Here is a 24,362-nt window from a genome sequence, read left to right on the forward strand (position 1 = left end):
ATTCAAACTGTGAGCAACTTTGTTTTCACTTTGCTGTGAGAATAAGTCATAAGAACAAGGCAATGCTGACAATCTACCACCACCTCAGAAGGATTTTACAGCATCTGAGCCAATTCCCTGCACTCCTGGGAAATCCCTACAAGATCTCCAATCAGAAGGTACACACAGCTCTTCTGGAATGTGATACTATGCTTTACTAATGCAATTACAGTCAGCTCCCTTGCGACAATTTGTCTATTTTATGTATTATTCATGGTCCTTATTTTTCTTACTCTAACACTGTATATCTTTTTAATCTATTCACATATTCTAAGGTATCATCCAGATTTTAGTAACAGGGTAATAACAACATGTTGTCCTTTTTAAAATGATTCTTTTGGGCTTGAGAGATGGCTGTGCCATGAAGGTGTTTACTTGCCAAGCCTGACTCCTGGGTTCGATTCCCCTGTACCCACATAAAGTCAGATCCACAAAGTGGTACATGTATCCGGCATTTGTTTGCAGTGGCTAGAGGCCCTGGTATGCCCATCCTCCCCTCTTTCCCTCTTTCCTGCTCTATGTTTCTCTTTGTGCTTGCAGGTAAATCATTGTTTTTAAAATTGATTCTTCCAAATCTTAATGACTAACAGGAGAGTCTCAGTTCTACATGCCTGCATTTCTATGAGCTGTGCTCATTAGTGTGTGTGAATACAGGATGTGTACCATTCACTGATGCTTCTCTCATAGACTCATTCATCAGAACTGTGCTTGTGGGCCTGGGCAGGCTCTTTCTATTAGCAGGGCAGCCACACAGCATGAGGAAGACCTTCATGCACTCCCTTCACCCCGATTGTGTTTTTGCTTCGACTTCTTCATATTTGGGCCATACTGTCATGAATGTTTACTACTTATGAATTCTGCCTTTAATCTACCTGACAATCTTGTGCACCCTCCTCTGTTATTTAAGACTTTTGTGGGTATATTATACAAAGGAGATATTGCTTATAGAATAAAAGCTATTTTAATATACTCTGTTCATGCATCAAAATGGACACAAATTATTCTATCATCTATCACAATTTTTTATATATCATCTATTTCTAGGTCTGAGATACATTATCCAAACTTATATTGAGGCTCTTGCTCTAATATTTTGCACTATTGAACATACAAGAATGCATATGTCTCTTCACATTTTTCTAAATAGTAACCCACTTGCATCACCCCTTTGCTAGATTTTGTGATAACTGTTTTGATGGTTTGCTTCAGGTGTCCCCATAAACTTATATGTGTTCTAAATGCTAGGTCCCCAACTGGTGGAAATTTGAGAACTGGATCTTCCTAGAGGTGATGTACTGTTGGTGGTGGGCTTATGAGTGTTTTAGCCAGCTTCCCTTTGCCAGTGTTCTGCACACTGTCCTGTCGCTGTTGTCTATGTGATGTTGGCCACAAGGTGATGTTCACCTTCTGCTCATGTTTTCCCCTGCCATGATGGAACTTTCCCTTGAATGTGTAAGCTAAAATTAACCCTTTATTTCCACAAGATGTTCCTGATCAGACCAGTTGTCCCAAGCTCACTGCCATCTAAAAAGAGAAGATTCTCTACCAAAAGCGAGAGTAGCGTTAATATGAGGGTATGAACATTAAGAGAAGTGTTTACTGGGCAGTTTGATAAGCATGGTTGTTTTCCACCATGACAGATGTGCCACTATTGCATCTGTTGTCTCATTTGGCCTGGGTGGCCAATTACAAGGCTTGCAGTGTCCTCTATTGAGTATCTTCGCTGGTGGTATCTCTTTCTCCCATTGAACTGCATGTAGACTGTTTTTTTTTTTTTTCCCAGGTTTCTGTAAGCTGGCCTACATGGAGGAGGTTATCAGCTCCATTCCAGCAGGATTTCTCAGTGGCCTTGCAGCCCAAGTATGTAGAGTCTTCATTAATAGGGTCTTACCATCTATTCCTGGTGGGAAACCAAGGGCGTTTGCAAAGGCCTATAATATTTTGGGGGCATTAGGGAACTCTCTGGGCAACAACTCACTGGAAGGTATCCCATCCCTGGCACTGAAATTTTTCTAGCAACAATCCTGAGTGTTCCATTGTCCAAAAAGATAGCATTCCATATGATTTGCTTATATCCCTTAGATTTTGATTAGCCCTCCCTCCACCTTTCCTTTACTCAATCTCTTCCCCTGACCTCACTTTGGGCTTTTTCACCCTCATTAATCTATTCTTCTACTTACATATATACAATACCATCCTAGTAAGTACCCCCTCCCTTTATTTCTCTTCACTTTTTATCTCTTTTCTAGCTCACTATCCTCTGCTAGTGAGTTTTTTCCTTCTCACATAGAAGCCCAATCATCTGTAGCTAGGATCCACATATGAGAGAGAACATGTGATGCTTGGCTTTCTGGGCCTGGGTTACCTCACTTAGTATAATCCTGTCCAGATCTTTCCATTTCCTGCAAATTTCTTAACTTCATTTTTCTTTACTGCTGAGTAGAACTCCATTGTATAAATGTGCCATATCTTCATTATCCACTCATCAGTTGAAGGACATCTAGGCTGGTTCCATTTCCCAGCTATTGTGAATTGAGTGGCAATAAACATGGTTGAGCAAGTGTTTCTAAGGTAATGAGCTGAGTCCTTAGGAAACTCCACAATGATTTCCACAATGGCTGGACCAGATTGCATTACCATCAGCAGTGTAGAAGGGTTCCTCTTTTTTCAAATTCTCGCCAGCATTTATGGTCATTTGTTTTCATGATGGTAGCCAATCTGATAGGAGTGAGATGGATCTCAACATAGTTTTAATCTCAATTTCCTTGATGACTAGGGATGTAGAACAGTTTTTTTTTTTTTAGATGCTTATATGTGATATGTATTTCTTCTTTTGAGAACTTTCTATTTAGTTGCATAACCCATTTTTAATTGCCTTGTTTGATTTCTTACTATTTAATTTTTTGAGTTCTTTGTATATCCTAGATATTAATCCTCTATCAGATATATAGTTGGCAAAGATTTTTTTCCCATTCTATAGGTTGCCTCTTTGCTTCATTCACAGCATCCTTTACCATGCAAAATCTTTGTAATCTCACAAGGTCCCAGAGGTTAATCTGTGGTTTTATTCCGAGCAATTGGGGTTATATTCAGAAAGTCTTTGCCAAGACCAATATGTTGAAGAGTTTCCCCTACTTTTTCTTGTAGCTGTTTCGGAGTTTAAGGTTTGTTGTTAAGGTCTTTAATCCATTTGGACTTAATTCTTGTTCATGGAGAGAGAGAATCTATTTTCATCCTTCTACAGGTAAATATCCAGTTTTCCCAGCACCATTTGCTGAAGAGGCTGCCTTTTCTCCAATGAGTATTTTTGGCATTTTTATTGAATATCAGGGTGTTATAGCTACCTGGACTTACATCTAGATCCTCTATTCTGTTCCATTGATCTACATTGTCTGCTTTTGTGCCAGTACCATGCTGTTTTTGTTACTATGGCTCTGTAGTATAGGTTAAAATCAGATATGGTGATACCATCAGCCTTATTTATTTTTTAATTTTTTTGTTCATTTTTGTTTATTTTTTTGAGAGTGACAGAGACAGAAAGTGGCAGAGAGAGAGAGAGAGGGAGGGAGAGAGAGAGGGAGAGAATGAGCATACCCGGGCCTCCAGCCACTGCAAACAAACTCCAGACACGTGCGCCCCTTGTGCCTGTGGCTAACATGGGACCTGGGGAATCGAGCCTCAAACTGGGGTCCTTAGGCTTCACAGGCAAGTGATTAACGTTAAGCCAACTCTCCAGCCCCATCAGCCTTATTTTTGTTGCTCAGTATTATTTTAGATATTCTGTCAGTAACCAGAAGCTGATTATAACTACCATTTACTAAAATACTTGCAATTTTTTAAAGAACCATATATCCTCACATTTCAACAAGCAACTTCTTTCACTTAATATTACACTTCAAATTAATCTTTTTATAGCAGAATTGAGACCTTGCTTGCATCCTTTCTTCCTTCCTTCCTTCATTCTTTTCTTACTATTGACAGTATTACACTGTGTTGACAGTACTTTGCCCACTTATCAGTAGTTAAGTATTTGGGTTTCTGATTTTTGGTTATTATGAATAGTGTTGCAATTCTGCTAATAGGAGTGTGGGTTGTTTTCTTGGTCCATCTGCATTCTTAGACCACTAATACAGGACCCTGCCAAATTCTCTCCATACTTTCAATATAAAGATGATAATATGGGCTAGAGATCTGGCTCAGCTGTTAAGGTGCATGCCTGTGAAGCTTAAGAACACATGTCCAACTCTCCAGATCCCACGCAAGATCACACATGCACACAAGGTGGTGCATGTGGCTAGAGTTCAATTTCATTAGCTGTTGGCCTTGGCATGCCAATTTTCTACCCCCCCCCATAAAATAATAAAACTAAAAAGGAAGATGGTAGTGGTTTGTGGTGGTTGGAATGTGAAAGTGTTTCCCCCTTCCACAGGCTCAGTGGATTTTTCTTAAGGTTCAGCCTGTTGGAGAAGGTTTCATTGGGAGTGGATCTGTAGTCTACCACTAAGGTCTATAAAGAGCAGTTTGAGCTCTGACTGTTCATGGTTGCTGGCTGATGTCTCTCTGCTCTGTGGAAGTGAGCCAGCTTTTTCCATCATGATGAAGCTTCCCCTGGATTCTGTAAGCTTGAAATAAACTCTTTCCTCCCATAAGAAGCTTATGGTTGGGAGTTTGTCCCAACAATGAGAAAGTAATGGCAGCAGTGTCAGTTCCCATGTTCTGGCTTTACAGCCATCTCAGTGCGAGTTATCACCTTAAAATTTTAAGGTTATTTTTTTCTCCCAAAAATAAACCATTACTAGGTGTCCTATAGCCAAAACAACTGGAGCTGTCAGGAAGAAGAGGTACGAAGACTGTAAAAGATAGAAGATGGGAAGGGTGTGGTGAACTTCTGACATCCAACCATTCAAGGCTATGGCTATTGACTTTATCACTTCATGGTGACTGTCATAATTTGCCCAAGACCTGCCTAATACTTGGCACATCAACAGTTTATCATGGATGACAGAGGAGAGTATGATATTCCCATCCCTTCCTGAAGAGTTGTAGGCAGTTACTCATGACAGGGTGAGAGGGAGATATTATCTGCTGTGGTATAGCCACATGCTCAGGTAAAAAGTTCCCCACATGTGCTCATACAGGCAATTTTAATTAAACTGAGGGGGTCATGACCACATATATGAAAATAGACAGACATTAAAATGGAAGGACTAGTTAAGAAGAAGGAGTTCAGCAGAAAGGATGTGAACAGCAGTCAAGAGAAGAAATGGGAGAGCATCCTATTTAAAATGCATTATATATGTGCATAAAACTGTCAGTAAAATGAATAAGATGATTACTAGTTAAGCTACATTAATATCTACATATGAGAGCTACAGTAATAGCAGTGGCTTATAAGTATCAGAGGTGTTGGTTTTTTCTTCATAAAAGAGGAAAATATGGGAAGAGGGGTGACAATGTAGAGTGAGACCATTTTTAGTTCTTTCAAAGCAACTTGATGTTAGAAAAAGCATACAGATAACTTTAGGATTATTTAGAAACTGTAAGGAAACAGGTTATAAATGGCTTGCATTATCTACTTGTAGTTTATTTATTTTATACTTAAGGTAGTAAAGGTTAAGAATATATTATTCCATCTGTTACATACATCTTATAAAATAGGATTGAATAATTTGCTGAATGACCTCAATGACATGAACTTTGTTTTATAAAGCTTAGTCATAGGAACAAATTGTGCAGCTTTGTAATGGGCAGATTGTACCCTCAAGCACATATTAAGTCAGTGAAGCTATGGTTTATATACTTTTGATGATTATGTGGGAAGGGCATGTGACAAAAGATCAAAAAGCAGTAAAAATTATTGAACTAATCCATGGCTTAGTCTAAAAACAGAAGACAGTACTAATCTCAAAGCTGACCCATGTGAAGTTCAAGGAAAATGAAGTTCTAAGAGTAATTTTTTTTTTTTGTTGTTGTTAATTTTGTTTGCTTATTTATTTATTTGAGAGCAACAGACAGAGCGGGAAAGAGGCAGAGGGGGAGAGAGAGAGAGAATGGGCATGCCAGGCCTCCGGCCACTGCAAACAAACTCCAGAGGCGTGCGCCCCCTTGTGCATCTGGCTAACGTGGGTCCTGGGGAGTCGAGCCTTGAACCGGGGTCCTTAGGCTTCACAGGCAAGCGCTTAACTGCTAAACCATTGCTCCAGCCCTAAGAATAATTTCTTATGTCTTAACAGAGTATGTTCTGTATGCCAGGCTTACATTCACATACTGTAGAAAAAAGGGACTGGTTGTTCTTTAATTAGTTCCTGGGAGTAACCATTTTTATTTTTAATTTTTATTTTTTATTAATTTATTTATTTGAGAAAGAAAGAGGCAGAGAGAGAGAGAGAGAGAGAGAAAGAGAGAGAGAGAGAGAGAGAGAAAGAGAGAGAGAGAGAGAGAGAGAGAGAGGACGCCTACCAGGGCCTCTAGCCACTGCAAGCAAAACTGTAATCACATGCACCACTATGTGCATCTAGCTTACGTGGGTATTGGGGAATCAAACCTGGTCCTTATGCTTCACAGGCAAGTTCCTTAAATGCTAAGCTATCTTCCCAGGCTGCATTTTAAAATTTTAAAAATATTCTATTTATTTATTTATTTGAGAAAGAAAGGGACAGAGAGAGGGAGTGGCTTTCAGCCACTACAAATAAACTCCAGATGATTGCACAACTTTGTCCATTTTGCTTAAGTGGATACTGGGGATTTGAACCTGGATTCTTAGGCTTCACAAGCAAGTGCCTTGACCTCTAAGACACCTCTCCAGCCCATGTTTCCAATTATTCAATTATATTTTTGTTTCAAAAATTCTTTGAAAGTACATACTATACTCGAAAGTAAATCCATTTTACCCATCTAAAAATTCCTCTTTAGCATATTTCTTAAAAAAAATCCCATTAAAGCTGGATATGGTGGCACACACCTTTAATCCCATCACCTAGGAGGCAAAGGTAGGAGGATTTCCATGAGGTCAAAGCCACCCTGAGACTACATAGTGAATTCCACGTCAGCCTGAGCTAGAGTGAGACCCTACCTTGAGAAAATAAAAAAAACTCATTAAATCTGATATTTGGTCTAATATTATATTGGAAAGATTATGTTACCACATCAAAAGCCTGTAAGGTTATATAACACTGAATTCATGTTTGCAGTATAGACTATGACTCGCTGATATTCATAAATACATATGTCAAGCTTTAAGCTGGTATCATTAGCTTATTAAGTATTCCCTGATATTAAAATATATTGTGTATATATTGGCTATTTCAATTATATATATATATATATTATAATATATATATATATATATAATATATTTTATATTATACATATATTTTACACACACACACACACACACACACACACACATATATATATATGGTGTCAAATTAATATTACTAGAACCCTATATAGTAACTTTTGGTCATAACATTTACTCTTTATGCAAATATTCAGGTTTTGGTTCTTAGGAAGTCTGTTTAGCAGATGAAGAAACAAACAAAACAAATCATTCCCAAGATAATATGTGATATATTAATATTAAAAATATATGAATATTGTAAAATTGGTTGGCCAACATATGGCAATATAACAGTTTTAATTTCTACATTTATTTTTTTTTTCTTAGTCAAGTAGATTCATTAAAATTTGCTAACTAACCTTTTCACCTCATCTTAATTCAGGAAATTCTTGTTAGGTCATACTCTTAAGTACTGATTAGTGAAGCTTCATAAAATGCTGGGCATTATGTGGACACTTCATGCAACCAAAGATCAAAAGTGTGATAAATGTTAAATTACTCTGTAGACAACGACTTCTGGATTTTACAAGACATCGTCTAAAAGACACAGCAGGAAGTACTAAAGTAGAAGGTGAACTGTTGTACAGTTCATTTAATGTGTAATATTTAGCATTGATTTACACAGTACAATGTAGGGTATATGTGCAGTGGTTTGAATGTAACACATCCTCCATGGACTGCTGTGTTTGAGTGGGTTAATGGTAACATTTGGCAGCTTTGAGAGGTGCAGGCTTGTGAGAAGAGGCCTGTCCCTGGAGCAGACCTCTGTGCTTACCCACATTGCTATCCCTTTCTGATTCCCCCATGCTGATATGAAGATGTGATGCCTGACTGTTTAGTCCTGCCATGATTTTCCCACAGTAATGAAACTTCCCCTAGAAACTCCAAGCTAACATGTATCCTTCACTTCTGTAGACTGCTAATGATTGGGCATTTTGTCCTAGGAATAAGATGATAACTGCTACAGGATAAAAGGCAATCACATGTAAATTCTTCTAAGAACTCATTTACTTACATACATGTATAGTGATAATATAACTTATAATGTTTTAATTGCACCAGGGAATTATTTAAGACAAGCCATGATTGACCAAATATCTACCTTAAACTCCACTGTCATTTATCAGATAAACCCTTTTATTCTTACATAAATGAATTTTCTGATAATTTATAATGAATTAAGTTAATGATAAGTAATGGTTCTAGAAATCTCAAATAATTCATTTAATTTTAAGTTCTGATAATCATCTTGAGTATTTTCCTCAATGATTTCTTCTCATCTGTTTTCCCTGTGGTTCTATGATTTCTATTTAATTGCATGTTTATTTCTGAAATAGATCCATGATTTCTTTAATACTTCTGATTCTATTTTATGTTTTTAATATTACTTTCTGAAGTCTTTTCTTAATTTTATGGTACAATAATTTTCTTAAGGGTAGGGCATTATTATAATTTTATTAACATTTGTTTTGATAGGCATCATTTTATTGATCATGTTAATGTACATTTTAATGGTATGAAGTATGGTCTACCTGTAGTATTTCCATCAACATTTGAAAGTAATGTGCCTCTTGCCAATGTTGGGTAAGACCTTCAATAAAAAAAAAAAAAATGTAGTTAACATTATCATTAGATTCTTCTATAACCCTGCTATTTTTATAATTATCCTTCCAATTACTAAGAGAGCAACTTTGAAATTTATAACTGTAATTATGGACTATTTTCATCACTCTTTCTTCACCTCATATATAGTACAACCCTTTGGGTAAGTGTATCCACAGTTAAGATGACTATATCTTTTGGTTAGATATATTTATTTTTTTCTCTATATAACCTTCCTTATTTTCTTAGGTAATTTTTTTTTATTAATTAGTTTTGTATTCAGCAAATAAAGTCAGTACCTTTATTAGGCTCATTGCTGACCTACCCCCTCCCATTGGCCCCTCCTTGTTGATGTATATGGGTCGCACATTGTGGAGTTAGCCCACAGTTATGGGTAAGATAAATGTCTCTGCATATTATAAACCAACATATAGCTCTGACATTCTTTCAACCCCCTCTTTCGTAAAATTTCCCTGAGCCATGTTGGGTTAATTTTTGTTCTGCTTCAGTGCTGAGGTGTTGGGGGCCTCTGGGGCTCTGGCTCTCTGATTTGGTAGGAGTTGATTTTTCTCTGTGTTTGTCTCCTTCCCCCTTGTGCTGGTATTCGGTTCATCAGAAAACCAGCACCCTTGCTTGCTTCGCCAATTTATCTTAGTTTCAGCCGGGGCCCGTATGAGGTATGATGAGGTGGGTCTCTCCTTAGGATCTACATCTGTCTGAAAAAGAGAAGTAGATTCTCCAACTGAGAGTGAGTTAGCAGCAGGACAAATGAGATAACCCTTACTTTTTTATAGAGAATTTAATAGGTGTAGGTCCTCCTGTAGCCCATGATTGCTGGTAGCTTGATATTGGAGAGTGGGCTTATGTTTCAACATGGGTTTGACTTGTTTCCCAACACCAGCTAGGGATCCCATACCACTGAGGTTATCAGTTAGCCTAATCAAGAGTAGTTGGTTCCCCACCATGGCTGTGTGTCACTATTGCACTTGTGTGGGCATCACAACATGTTATTTTCTGCTAAGTAGGTTAGACCATGAGTTGCTTGGACAGATATTGGTCATTTTCCCCCAGTCGCCCATGTAGCACCTTCTGACACTAGACGTGCTGACTGTCTGGGGACTGACTCTTCCAGCTTCCAGCCATGTCACTTCAGGTTATGTGTCAATCGCATATGGTGTCTTCAGCAGTAGGATCTTACCACTAACCTTTGATGATTCATCAAGTACTCTGACAGAAATCTGTCATTCTTTTAGGAAATCTTGTAGGTTTCTCTGGTCAAAAGCTCACTGTGGGTGATAGCCCCAAGCTGGTCTGAGAGTTACAGGTCAGTGCCCACTAAGAAAATGAGGAAAAAGGTAACTAATATACAAGAGTTAGAGAGAAGAGAGAGAGAGTTAGAGAGGGAGAGAGAGAGAGGGAGAGGGAGCGGGAGGGAGGGAAGACGTAGATGATTAAGGTTACCATTGATCCTACCCACTCCAGTGTCCTGTGGTTCAGGTGTTCCCTGTAAGGGCCTGGTGAAGGTTCTGTAGGAAAAAACCCCCACAGGGGGTCCCCACGCTCTGCCCGGATAAGGCGACACCCCAAATCACTCACTCACGAGAAGCGGTCTTGATGCAAACTGCAAGAGGATTTTATTCCAAGCGCGCTGGGGCCCACAGTCGTACACCGCACAGGGGTAGAGGACTGCAGAGCCCTGAATGCAGGAACAGGACAGTTTTTATAGGGTTTCTAACAAAGCCTGTGCCTTAGACCAATCATTTTCTAATATTAGGAGCCCCGCAGGGTGTTAGCCAGTCAGTTGGTGCCACCCCATAGTTTCTAAGCCAATTAGTTTATGACCTTGGTGGTCAGCGTTTGCGCAGGTCCTTGGGTGGGAGTAGCAGAGTGTGGTATCAGTCTCCTGTGACCTTGGAGGTCAGCACTTGTGCAATTCCTTAGGTGGGGGTAACAGAGTATGGTATCAGCCTCCTGTGACCTTGGTGGTCTGAGGCAGGCTGCTACAGCCTATGGTGCGAGTTACTAAGGCTTACAGTGTAGGCTACTAAGGCTTACAGTGTGGGCTATTAAGGCTTATGGTGCAGGCTATTTACAGAAACCAAATAAGTGGTTCACTTCATTACTCATTTCCCATCCTTGAGGGCTATCTCATGCCCTTTTACCTAGTTTTATATTAGGAGTGGGCTCTGATACAATGAGAAGAGGGATTCTTTACTTGCTTCTGACAGAGAGTAAAACCTGGAGTTTGAGGTATGCAGGTGGCCCGCTTAAGCTCCCTTTGGAGCGTGATAGTATTTCTGAGCTTCTGAATTCTTGGGCCTTTCAGTTCAGCCATTTGGTCTGCCTTTTAGGATGTAGAATTTTATGGTATCATTGCCGTTTGGGTCTGGATTTCTGTTTCTTACCCCTTCGATACGCTCCCCTCCCTCCCCATCCATCCTAGTGTCTAGTCCACTATTTGCTTGCTGGTATTTAAGGTATCTTGGGTAGATTTAGTTTAGGTGCTGTAGATGAGTGAGACTGGCAATATTATTTTCTGTAGTTGGGTAAGTTCACTGAGAATGATCTGTTCCAGGTTCAACAATTTTTCCTCAAAATTCTTTGTATCATTTTTTTCTTACTGCTGTATAGAATTCCATTGAGTAGATATACCACATCTTAGTTATCCATTCTTCTAGTGATGAACATCTGGGTTGATTCCAGCCCTTAGCTATTACGAATTGAGCCACTAAAAACATGGTTGAGAAAATCTCTCTGGCCTGTGGTTTGAAGGTTTTAGGGTAGGTGTCCAGTAAGGGAATAACTGGGTCTCTTGGTATCTCTATGGTCAGCTTTTTCAGGAGTCTCCATATTGCTTTCCAAAGTGGTTGTACCATCCTACATTCCCACCAAGAGTGGATGAGTGTCCCTGCTTCTCCACATCCTCGCCAGCATTTATTTTCATTTGACTTTTTGATGTTTGCTATCCTTATTGGGGTAAGGTGGAATCTTGTAGTTGTTTTATTACATTTCCCTGATGATTAGGGATGATGAACATTTTCTTAATTGTGTGTTTTCCATTTGTATTTCTTCCTCTGTGAACTGCCTGTTCAGCTCTTTGACCCCTTTGTAAGTGGGGTGTTTGACTTCTCACTGTTTAGATTTTTGAGTCCTTTGTAGATTCTACAGATTAGGCCTCTATCAGTTAGATGACCTGCAAATATTTTCTCCCATTTTGTGGGTAATCTATTTTCTTTGCTTATTGTATGCTTATCTGTAAAGAAACTCTTCAGCTTCATGTGATCCCATTGGTTGAGTGACTGTTTAAGATCATGAACTACTGGGGTTTTGTTCAGGAAGCCTTTTTCCATTCCTATATCATGGAAAGTACTTCCTAATTTTTCTTCCAGTCGTATTCAAGTTTCTGGTCTTATATTAAGGTCTTTGATCCATTTGGAGTTGAGTGTAGTGTGTGGTGAAATGTATGGATCAAATTTCAGTTTCCTGCATGTGGTCCAGCACCATTTGTTGAGATACTGCCTTTTTTCCAGCCTATATTGTTCGGGCCTTTGTAGAATATCAAGTAGCTATAGTTGCTTTACCCAAATCTGGGTCCTTAAGTCTATTCCATTGGCCTATATTCCTGTTTTTTTTTATGACAATACCATGCTGTTTTTATTATTATGGCTTTGTAATATAGTTTTAGATCAGGTATGGTGATGCCTGCAGAGGTATTTCTTTTGCGGAGGATATGCAAGACCTTCTGCCTTTCCATATGAAATTTGAGATTTTTTCTATCTCTGTAAAGAACACTGAGGGAATTTAATTGGAATTGCATTAAATCTGTATATTGCCTTTGGTAAGATTGTCATCTTCACAATGTTAATTCTGCCTATCCAGGAGCATGGGAGGTCTTTCCATTTTCTCAAGTCCTCCTCAATTTCTTCTTTGAGTGTTTTTTACGTTTTTCTTGTATAGATCTTTCACTTCCTTGGTTAACATTATTCCAAGGTAATTTTTTTGTTGCTATAGAAAATGGGACTATGTCCTTTATTTCTTTCTCTATATCTTTGTTATTTGCACATAGAAAGGCTACTGATTTTGGGCATTGATTTTTCATCCTGCTACTTTGCTATAGGAGTTAATCACCTCCAGGTGTTTTGGGATGGAGTCTTTCAGGTCTCTTACATATACAATCCTGTCATCAGCAAATAGAGCTAACTTAACTTCTTCCTTTCCAAATTGTATCCTTTCCTTCTCCTATCTTATTGCTTGAGCTAGGACTTCCAGTACTATATTGAAGAGCAAAAGTGAGAGAGGACAACCCTATCTTGTTCCTGATCTTAATAGGAATTCCTCCAGTCTCTCTCCATTAAGTATTATTTGGGCCTTCAGAGTTTTATATAATCCCTTTATTATGTTAAGATATGAACCAATGATGCCAATTCTCTCCAATGTTTTGATCATGAAGTGATGTTGTATCTTGTCAAAGGCCTTTTCTGCATCTATGCAAATGATCATGTGGTTTTTATGTTGAACCTTGTTTATGTGGTGTATTACATTGACAGATTTCCATATGTTGAACCATCCCTGTGTTCCTAAGATGAATCCTACTTGGTCAAGGTGGATAATGCTTTTGATATGTTGTTGGATTTGGTTTGTGAGGATTTTGTTCAGAATCTTTGCATTTATGTTCATCAGGGAAATAGGCCGGTTGTTTTCTTTCTTGTGGCATCTCTGCCTGGTTTTGGAATTAGGGTGATACTAGCTTCATAAAAGGAGTTGGGTAGCTTTCCCTGTTCTCCAATAGTGTGGCACATTTTGAGGAAGATTGGTTTGAGTTCTTCCATGAAGGTTTGGTAGAATTCAGCTGAGAAGCCATCTGGTCCTGGACTCTTCTTTGGGGGGAGGTTTTTTATTACTTTTTCAATCTTCATGAGTGTGATAGGTTCATTGAGGAGATTAACCTGCTTGGAGTTTAGCTTTGATAGATAATATGCATCCAGGAATTTATCTATCTCCTACACATTATCCAGTTTTTTGGAGTAGAGATTTTTGAAATAAGTTCTAGTGATTCTCCCAATTTCACTTATGTCTGCAGTGATCTTTCCTTTTTCCTTTTGAATTTTGTTAATTTGAAGCTTCTCCTTTTTTATGCTTGATCAAATTGGCCAGTGGTTTTTCAATCTTGTTTATTTTTTCAAAGAACCAGCTCTTTGTTTGGTCAATTGTCTTAATTGTTTCTTTGGTTTCCAATTCATTAATTTCTGCTCTAATTTTAATTATTTATTATCTTCTGTAGCTCTTTGGGTTGGATTTTGCTTGTTTTTCCAGTGCCTTTAGGTGGATCGTTAGGTTATTGATTTGGGATCTTTCTGTCTTTTTTACGAAGGCATTGAATGCTATGAATTTTCCCCTGAGGACTGCCTACATTGTGTCCCATATGTTTTGGTACGATGTGTTCTCATCATTATTCAATTCTAGAAGTTTTGCAATTTCATTTTTTATTTCATCCACTATCCATTTATTGTTCAAAAGTGTGCTGTTCAGTTTCCAGGTGTCGTTGGGATTCTTTGTGGGTCTTTTGTTGTTGATTTATAGCAATATAGCATTGTGATTTGATATCATGCAGGGAATTATGTCAATCTTCCTAAATATGTGGAAGCAGTCCTTATGACCCAGTATATTGTCTATTTTAGAGAATGTTCCATGGGCTGCTGAGAAGAATGTGTAGTCTGTGGATTTAGGACAGAAAGTTCTATAGATGTCCATTAGGTCTAAGTGATCTATGGTTTTGTTAAGCTCTCCCACTTCCCTGTTGAGTTTCTGTTTGGATGATCTGTCTATTACTGATAATGGTGTATTGAAGTCCCCAGCTATGATGGTGTTGGTGGTTATTTCTGTTTTATTGTCAAGTAGGTTTTGGTTTATGATCTGTGGTGCCCCTGTGTTTGTTGCATACAGATTTATGATTTTAATGTCCTCTTGATGGATAGTTTCCTTGATAAGTAGGAAGTGGCCTTCTTTGTCTTTTTTGATTATTTTGGTTTGAAGTCTATTTTATATGATATTAATATAGCTATGCCTGCTTTTTTCTTATTTCCATTTATTTGGAATATTGTTTTCCACCCTTTCACCCTTAGGAGGTATCTGTCTTTTGTAGTGAGGTGGGTTTCTTGAAGACAACAGATTGAAGGGTCTAATTTTTTGATCCATCCTGTTAGCTTGTGTTTCTTGATGGGTGAATTAAGGCCATTAATATTTAGGGTAGTGACTGTGAGATTTGATTTGATCCCTGCCATATTGTGATGGTAGATGTGTGCTGTTGTTTTTATGGACTTTGAAGTTTTTTGTGCCTACTGTGAGTTTGGTTATTGTGATCTGCTTCTTGTAGGCATTTGAGTTTGATTATTTGTTTCTTATCTGTAGAGAATTTCCTGAAATACTCTCTGTAGCTTTGGTTTTGTGTTCATATAATTGTAAAGCTGAGTTTTGTAATGGAAACTTTTTCCTTCACCATCTATTATGAGGGGTACTTTTGCTGGGTAGAGTAGTTTGGGTTGGAAGCCATAGATTCTTAGACTATGCAGTGTTTCTTTCCAGGCCCTTCTAGCTTTCAGGATTTCCACTGAGAAGTCTGAAATAATTCTGATGGGTTTATTTTGAAAGTGGTGTGCTGTTTTTCCCTAGCTGCTTTTAGGATTTTCTCGTTGGTGTCAATGTTTCGGGTCTTAATGACAATATGTCTTGGATAGTTTCTCCTTTGGTCCAGTCTGTTTGGAGTTCTGTTGGCTTCTTGTATTTTGATGGGCCTTTCTTTTAAGGGACTGGGGAAGTTTTCTTCAATTATTTTGTTAAATAAGTTCTCATGCCTTTGGTCTGAATTTCTTCTCCTTCTGGTATTCCAGTGATCCTGATATTAGGAAGTTTAACTGCATGCCACAATTCCCTCATGTTCTGGTCATGGGAACTTTTGAACTTACTGAAATTTTTGTACTCTCGAACTCTTTCTTCCATCTTGTCCAGATCAGAGTTTCTATTCTCCACTTGGCTGACTCTATTCTTGAGAGCTTCTAGAGAGTTTTGGACTTGTTCACTTAAGTTTGCATTTTGTACTACTTTTCTACGTATAATTTCCATCCCTCTGTCAAGCTCCCTTTTCACATCATTTTCTGATTTTCTTGATGGTTCTTGGAATTCATTCTTACATTTCTTTATGTCTTCATTTAGCATGGCCAGCTGATTTTTAAGGTCTTCTTTTTTTTCACTCTCTCTCAAACTATTAACTCTCTTTGAACTCCTTCCAATTTCTTATCTATTAGGTCTAGTTTAGTGATGGCAGCATCTACATGATTATCAGTCCTTTGTTGCTTTCCTGCAAGTTCTACCACTAGGTTGGTCAGGGTTGAATTGCTCATAGCTTCAATTTGATGTTCTGATCCTAATGACTCTTCTATGTTTTGGTTAGATGTATTCATTGTAGGACTGGGTGCTACAACTGAATTTACTTGCATTTGACTTTTCATGTTATTTCTTTTGCGCTGTGGTCTGCCCATGACAGTGTATGGGCACGTAGGTGGGTGGATCAGCCTAGGTTCAAGTGCAATGGGAATCTGAGGCATCCTGGGGCAGTTGCCAAGCAGCCTGGGCTTTGGCTCTCACTTGCCAAAGCCACCTATGTACTGCCTGGCAGGGGCACCAAAGTTGCCTGAATTCTCAAGTGGTAATGCATCAAAGCTGCCTGCCTTTGAGCTATGAGGGACACTGAAGTACCAAGACTGAAGCAGCCCAAACTCTGGCTGGGTACACTGGGACCCACAACCAGTCTGTGTTCCCCTGCCACAGGACAATGGCAGATGGCTGACGCGGCAGACAGGTAGGGGATGGCACCTGACATGGCACAAGCAAGAGACACAGTCTGAGCTTGTGTGGCAGTTGCTGTAGGACTGGGCTCGCTGAACGTGCAGCGTTAGGAGCAGTAAGTAAGCAAGTGGTCAAAACAGTCTAAACTTTCGGCTATTTGGGGGGAGGGGTGGACTACCTGCCCATGAGGGGATCCATGATTCCCTGTTTTCTCCCCTCTGTGTCCTTGCACTGACAATCTATTGGCGATTTCTCTCCCCTAAAAGACCCAGTGAACCCTTAATGTCTTGCCTTTCTTTCCTTGGGATTTGCAGCTCAGCTAGGCAGTTGCCCTCTTGGCCAGAAGCTCCAGAGATCCACTATTCCCTAGATAATTTTTTATTTATTTATTTATTTTTTTTTAATTTTTATTAACATTTTCCATGATTATAAAATATATCCCATGGTAATTCCCTCCCTCCCCACCCCCACACTTTCCCATTTGAAATTCAATTCTCCATCATATTACCTCCCCATTACAATCATTGTAATTACATATATACAATATCAACCTATTAAGTATCCTCCTCCCTTCCTTTCTCCACCCTTTATGTCTCCTTTTTAACTTACTGGCCTCTGCTACTAAGTATTTTCATTCTCATGCAGAAGCCCAGTCATCTGTAGCTAGGATCCACATATGAGAGAGAACATGTGGCACTTGGCTTTCTGGGCCTGGGTTACCTCACTTAGTATAATCCTTTCCAGGTCCATCCATTTTTCTGCAAATTTCATAACTTCATTTTTCTTTACCACTGAGTAGAACTCCATTGTATAAATGTGCCACATCTTCATTATCCACTCATCTGTTGAGGGACATCTAGGCTGGTTCCATTTCCCAGCTATTATAAATTGAGCAGCAATAAACAAGGTTGAGCACATACTTCTAAGGAAATGAGATGAGTCCTTTGGATATATGCCTAGGAGTGCTATAGCTGGGTCATATGGTAGATCAATCTCTAGCAGTTTTAGGAACCTCCACACTGTTTTCCACAATGGCTGGACCAGATTGCATTCCCACCAGCAGTGTAGAAGGGTTCCTTTTTTTCTACATCCCCCCCAACATTTATGATCATTTGTTTTCATGATGGTGGCCAATCTGACAGGAGTGAGATGGAATCTCAATGTAGTTTTAATCTGCATTTCCTTGATGACTAGTGATGTAGAACATTTTTTTAGATGCTTATATGCCTTTCGTATTTCTTCCTTTGAGAACTCTCTATTTAGCTCCATAGCCCATTTTTTGATTGGCTTCTTTGATTCCTTATTATTTAACTTTTTGAGTTCTTTGTATATCCTAGATATTAATCCTCTATCAGATATATAGCTGGTGAAGATTTTTTCCCATTCTGTAGGTTGCCTCTTTGCCTTTTTCACTGTGTCCTTTGCGGTGCAAAATCTTTGTAATTCCATTAGGTCCCAGTGGTTAATCTGTGGTTGTATTGCCTGAGCAATTGGGGTTGTATTCAGAAAGTCTTTGCCAAGACCAATATTTTGAAGGTTTTCCCCTACTTTTTCCTCTAGCAGTTTCAGAGTTTCCAGTCTGATGTTAAGGTCTTTAATCCATTTGGACTTAATTCTTGTGCATGGCGAGAGAGAAGAATCTATTTTCATCTTTCTGCAGATATATATCCAGTTTTCAAAACACCATTTGCTGAAGAGGCTGTCTCTTCTCCAATGAGTATTTTTGGCAGTTTTATCGAATAACAGGTGGCTTTAGCTACTTGGGCTCACATCTGAGTCCTCTATTCTGTTCCACTGATCTACATGTCTGTTTTTGTGCCAGTACCATGCTGTTTTTGTTACTATGGCTCTGTAGTATAGGTTAAAATCAGGTATGGTGATACCTCTAGCCTCTGTTTTGTTGCTCAGTATTATTTTAGATATTCGAGGTTTTTTTTTTTTTTTTTGATTCCAAACGAATTTTTAGATTGTTTTTTCTATTTCCATGAAGAAAGCCTTTGGAATTTTGATAGGGATTGCATTAAATGTGTAGATTGCTTTAGGTAAGATTGCCATTTTCACAATATTGATTCTTCCAATCCAGGAACAAGGGATGTTTCTCCACTTTCTAGTGTCTTCTGCAATTTCTCGCTTGAGTGTTTTAATGTTCTCATTGTATAGATTCTTTACTTCCTTTGTTAGGTTTATTCCAAGGTACTTTATTTTTTTTTTGATGCAATTGTGAATGGGAGTGATTCTCTGATTTCATCCTCTGTGTGTTTGTTGTTAGCATATATGAAGGCTACTGATTTCTGTGTATTTATTTTGTATCCTGCTACATTGCTGTAGGTTTTGATCAGCATGCTAGTAGAGTCTTTATGGTCCTTTATGTATAGAATCATGTCATCTGCAAATAATGATAACTCGATTTCTTCCTTTCCAATTTGTATCCCGTTTATGTGTGTCTCTTGTCTTATTGCTATGGGTAAGACTTCCAAAACTATATTAAATAAAAGTGGGGACAGTGGACACCCTTGTCTTGTTCCTGATTTTAGTGGAAAAGCTTCTAGTTTTTCCCCATTAAGTAATATGTTGGCTGTAGGCTTGTCATAAATAGCCTTTATTATATTGAGATATGTTCCTTCTATTCCCAGTCTCTGTAGGACTTGTATCATGAAGGGATATTGGATTTTGTCAAATGCTTTCTCTGCGTCTAATGAGATGATCATGTGATTTTTGTCCTTCAACCCGTTTATGTAGTGTATTACATTTATAGATTTGCGTATGTTGAACCATCCCTGCATCTCTGGGATAAAGCCTACTTGGTCAGGGTGAATGATTTTTTGATATACTCTTGTATTCTGTTTGCCAATATTTTGTTGAGAATTTTTGCATCTATGTTCATGAGGGAGATTGGTCTGTAATTTTCTTTTTTTGTTCTATCTTTGCCTGGTTTTGGTATCAGGGTGATGCTGGCCTCATAGAAGGAGTTTGGTAGAATTCCTTCTTTGTCTATTTCCTGGAAAAGCTTAAGAAGCAATGGCGTTAGCTCTTCCTTAAAAGTCTAGTAAAATTCAGCAGTGAATCCATCCGGGCCTGGGCTTTTTTTAGTTGGGAGATTACTGATAACTGTTCGGATCTCCATGTTTGTTATAGGTCTATTTAAGTGATTAATCTCATTTTGATTTAATTTAGGTAGGTCATATAGATCAAGGAAATTATCCATTTCTTTCAGATTTTCATACTTTGTGGAGTATATGCTTTTATAGTATGTCCCTATGATTTTTTGAATTTCTCTGGAATCTGTTGTGATGTTACCTTGTTCATCTCTGATTTTATTAATTTGTGTCTCTTCTCTCTTTCTTTTGGTCCGATTTGCTAAGGGTTTATCAATCTTGTTTATCCTTTCAAAGAACCAACTCTTTGTTTCGTTAATTCTTTGGATTGTTCTTTTTGTTTCTATTTCATTAATTTCTGCCCTAATCTTTATTATTTCTTCCCGTCTACTGAGTTTTGGTTTGCCTTGTTCTTCTTTTTCCAAGGCTTTAAGGCAAAGCATTAGGTCGTTTACTTGCGACCTTTCTAATTTCTTAATATAGGCACTTAAGGCTATAAATTTACCTCTTAGAACTGCCTTCATTGTTTCCCAGAGATTTTGGTATGTTGTGTTGTCATTCTCATTTGACTCTATAAATTTTTTGATTTCCTTTGTGATTTCTTCATTGAACCATTCATCATTTAGTAGTGTATTGTTTAGTTTCCATGACTTTGTGTATGCTCTATAGCCTTTCTTGCTTCTGATTTGTAGTTTAATTCCATTGTGGTCAGATAGAATGCAAGGAATTATTTCAATTTTCCTGAATTTGTTAAGATTTGCTTTGTGTCCTAATATATGGTCTATTTTAGAGAGCGTTCCATGTGCTGCTGAAAAGAATGTATATTCTGCAGCCTTTGGATGAAATGTCCTGTATATATCTGTTAAGTCCATTCCTTCTATGACCTCATTTAGTCCAGATGCTTCTCTGTTTATTCTTTCCCGGGATGACCTGTCAATTGATGAGCGTGGGGTGTTAAAGTCACCCACCACCACTGTGTTTGGTGTTATCTGTGACTTTAGTTCTAATAGTGTTTGTTTGACGAATTTGGGAGCCCCCATGTTAGGTGCATATATGTTTAGGATTGTAATGTCCTCCTGTTTGAGTGTGCCCTTAATCAATATAAAGTGACCTTCCTTATCTTTCTTGACTAACGTCAGACTAAAGTCTACCCTGTCTGATATTAGGATAGCAACCCCTGCTTGTTTACTAGGCCCATTTGCTTGAAACACTGTCTTCCAACCTTTCACCCTAAGATAATGTCTATCCTTTGTAGAAAGGTGAGTTTCTTGGAGACAACAAATTGTAGGATCCTGCTTTTTAACTCAGTCTGCAAATCTATGTCTTTTCGTTGGGGCATTTAGGCTGTTGATATTAAGAGATATTATTGAAAGGTGTGTATTTATGTTTGCCATTTTTTTTTGTGTGTGTGTGTGTTTCTGGTTCTACCTGTGCTCTCTTCTGTTAACTAGTATTTGAGTATTGCTTGTTTTTTCTAGGTTCCTTATATGTGTGCTTTTCCTTTTGTTCAGCATGGAGGATTCTATCAAGTATTTTCTGTAGAGCTGGTTTTGTCTTCAAATACTCTTATAACCTGCTTTTGTCATGGAATGTCTTTATTTCTCCATCTATTTGAATGGATAACTTTGCAGGATAATGTAACCTTGGTTGACAGTTGTTATCTTTCAGAACTTGGAATATATCACTCCAAGCCCTTCTGGCTTTAAAAGTTTGTGTTGAATAATCTGCTGTAATCCTGATGGGCTTGCTTTTGTAGGTAACTTGATTTTTCTGTCTAACTGCTTTCAATATTTTTTCTTTGGTGTGTGTGTTTGGAAGTTTGATTATCATATGGCGAGGAGAGGTTCTTTCTGGGTTTTGTCTGGCCAGGGTTCTAAAGGCTTCCTGTATCTGCATTGACACCTCTTTCCCATGTTGGGGGAAATTTTCTTCTATGATTTGGTTGAAGATGCCTACTATGCCTCTGGAGTGGAGTTCTTCTCCTTCTACTATGCCCTGAATTCTTATATTGGATCTTTTCATAGTGTCCCAAATATCTTGAAATTCCCACTCATACTTTTCTATAAGTTTGTCTTTCTCTTTGTTGGACTGCATTAGGTCTGCCACCTGGTCTTCTAGCTTAGATATTCTGTCCTCTCCCTCATCCATCCTACTGGTGAGATTTTCTACAGAGGTTTTTATTTCATTAACTGTGTTCTTCATTGCTAGTAATTCTGACTGGGTTTTCTTTATTATTTCTGTTTCCTTATTTATGTCTTGTATTGCCTTCTTTATTTCATTAAATTGGTGTCCTGCATCTTCTTTGATTCCTTTGATTTCCTCTTTGATTTCTTCTTTGATTGTTTTGATGTGTTCTTTGACCTCTTTGAACATATTTATAATCATTCTTTTGAACTCTTTCTCAGGCATTTCCTCTAACTCTTTCTCACTGGAGGACATTTCTGATGCATTAATACTTTTAGGTGGATTTATATCGTCTTGCTTTTTAGTGTTTCTTGTGTTATAATGTATATATTTTGGCATCTTGGATTAAGTTAATGGTTGGATTTTCTAGCTAGCTGTGTATTCTTAGCTGTATCAATTGATTTGATGTAATATATTTTCAGGGTAGGACCTTAAGGTATTAGGTGTGGCTCTTAAGACTCTCAGAGTATCTACAAAGATGTTCTTAGGGGTTGAGTTTCCCTGCTATAGGAGTATTCAAGCAGGCTGAGTGGAATAAAATACAGGTAGATTCTAAATTTTAAGTAAACACTGTACACATTCAACCAAAAACAGCCCCGAGTATGTATGCAAGAGTAGTTATTGTAATGGCCAGATCCTCTATCAACAAAGAGGTTAAGATTTCTGGTCTGTTGAGGGATCCAAGTCAGCTTGCGACCAAGTGAGACCCTTCCCTGGTGCAAACCCAGTTACCTTGGATGATTTTGGTCTCAGTCAAGTTGCTGCCTGGGTCATCGGGCTGCTGTTTTGATTTCTGGAGCTGGGCACTTGCTTTTCCTGCGGGGCAAACCGAGCCTGGCAAGTGTGGCCCTGCAGATCAGCCCCCCTGCTGCTGGAACTGCTGCTCAAGCTGCCGCTGCTGGGTCTGTAGCCACTGCTGCCAAAGGTGTTGCTGCTGGGCCCACCGCTGCTGCTGCCTCTGCTGCTGCTATAGCTGCCACTGCTGGAGCCACCACTGCTGCTGAAGCTGATGCTGCTGTGTCCACTGCCGCTGCTGCTGCCGAGTCTGCCGCTGCTGCCACTCCTGGGTCTACTGCTGCTGGGGCTGCTGTTACCGGTGCTGGAGCCGCTGATGTTGCTGCCGAACTCTGCTCCTGCTTGGGTCCCGCTGTCAGCCCAAGTTGGCATGGCCAGGTCCCGGGCCACTGCTCTGTTCGCCGGAGCTGGGCTCAGGCGGTGGGGGAGGGGAGGGAGCCGCGGCTGCTCTGGTTGTCTCGCTGCTCCATGTGTGCTTCTACCTCGCGGTCTTCTCCTCCGCTGCTCGCTGCCGCTCTCCCCTCGCGTTTCCCGAGTTGCGGAGAGCGCCGGTGTGTGGGAAAGCTCCCACACTTGGCTTTTCCTGCAGCTGGAGCCGAGCCTGGAGGTTGGCCGAGCTGCCGGAGCCGCTTTTCCCGCCGGTGCAGGCTCTGGATGCTCTGGAACTCTTCTACTTCTCCGCTGCCTCTTCAATTTCCTATACACCTCACTTTTTAGTAAAAGTGTGTATTTTGCTGAGTTTTTTTGGTCTTTTTCCCCCCTAGGCTGCTTTGGCGTGGTACCTATGCCGCCATCTTAACCGGAAGTCCCCGCCCTAGGTAATTTTTTTAATTAAACCCATTTTAGTTCAAATAAAAAGCTACCACTGAAATTCCTAGATGGATAATTGAGATACATATATTCATTTTCAGCACTTGGGGGGCAGAAGTAGGAAGATAACTGTGAATTGTGAGTTCAAGTCCAGTTTAGGACTACAGAATGGGTTTCAGGTCAGCCTGGACTAGTTTGAGACACTTCCTCAACCCTCCCCACACACCAAATTGTCAAGAATTGACAATACATAATAGAGCCATTTGTATATGCCATGATTATGTTTATAATGATTTTTATTTAGAGATTTTACATATATTATAATTATTAATATATCAAGACTTAAGAATGTCTTGTGCTATTTTATTTTGATTTTTATTTCTGCTTTTTTTCCTGCAATCTAATTATTTTATTGACTACCAAAAAAATTCCTTACTGATATATGTGTAATGTTTTTGAAGATATCTTTTTGTATATCTTCATAACAATTGTTTTTGTTATTTTATTCTATATTTATTGCTTACTAATGTCTTGGTCGTAATTTTCTGCATTCAAGTGAAGCATGAAAATCAGCTTCTTTTGGTCTTCTTGCATCCTGGGAATCAAACATCACCCCTTTATAGCTTTAGAAGTTTCATAAAAATTGCTAATATGGT

This window comes from Jaculus jaculus, chromosome 15 (assembly GCF_020740685.1).
Source record: "Jaculus jaculus isolate mJacJac1 chromosome 15, mJacJac1.mat.Y.cur, whole genome shotgun sequence".
Taxonomy (NCBI): domain Eukaryota; kingdom Metazoa; phylum Chordata; class Mammalia; order Rodentia; family Dipodidae; genus Jaculus; species Jaculus jaculus.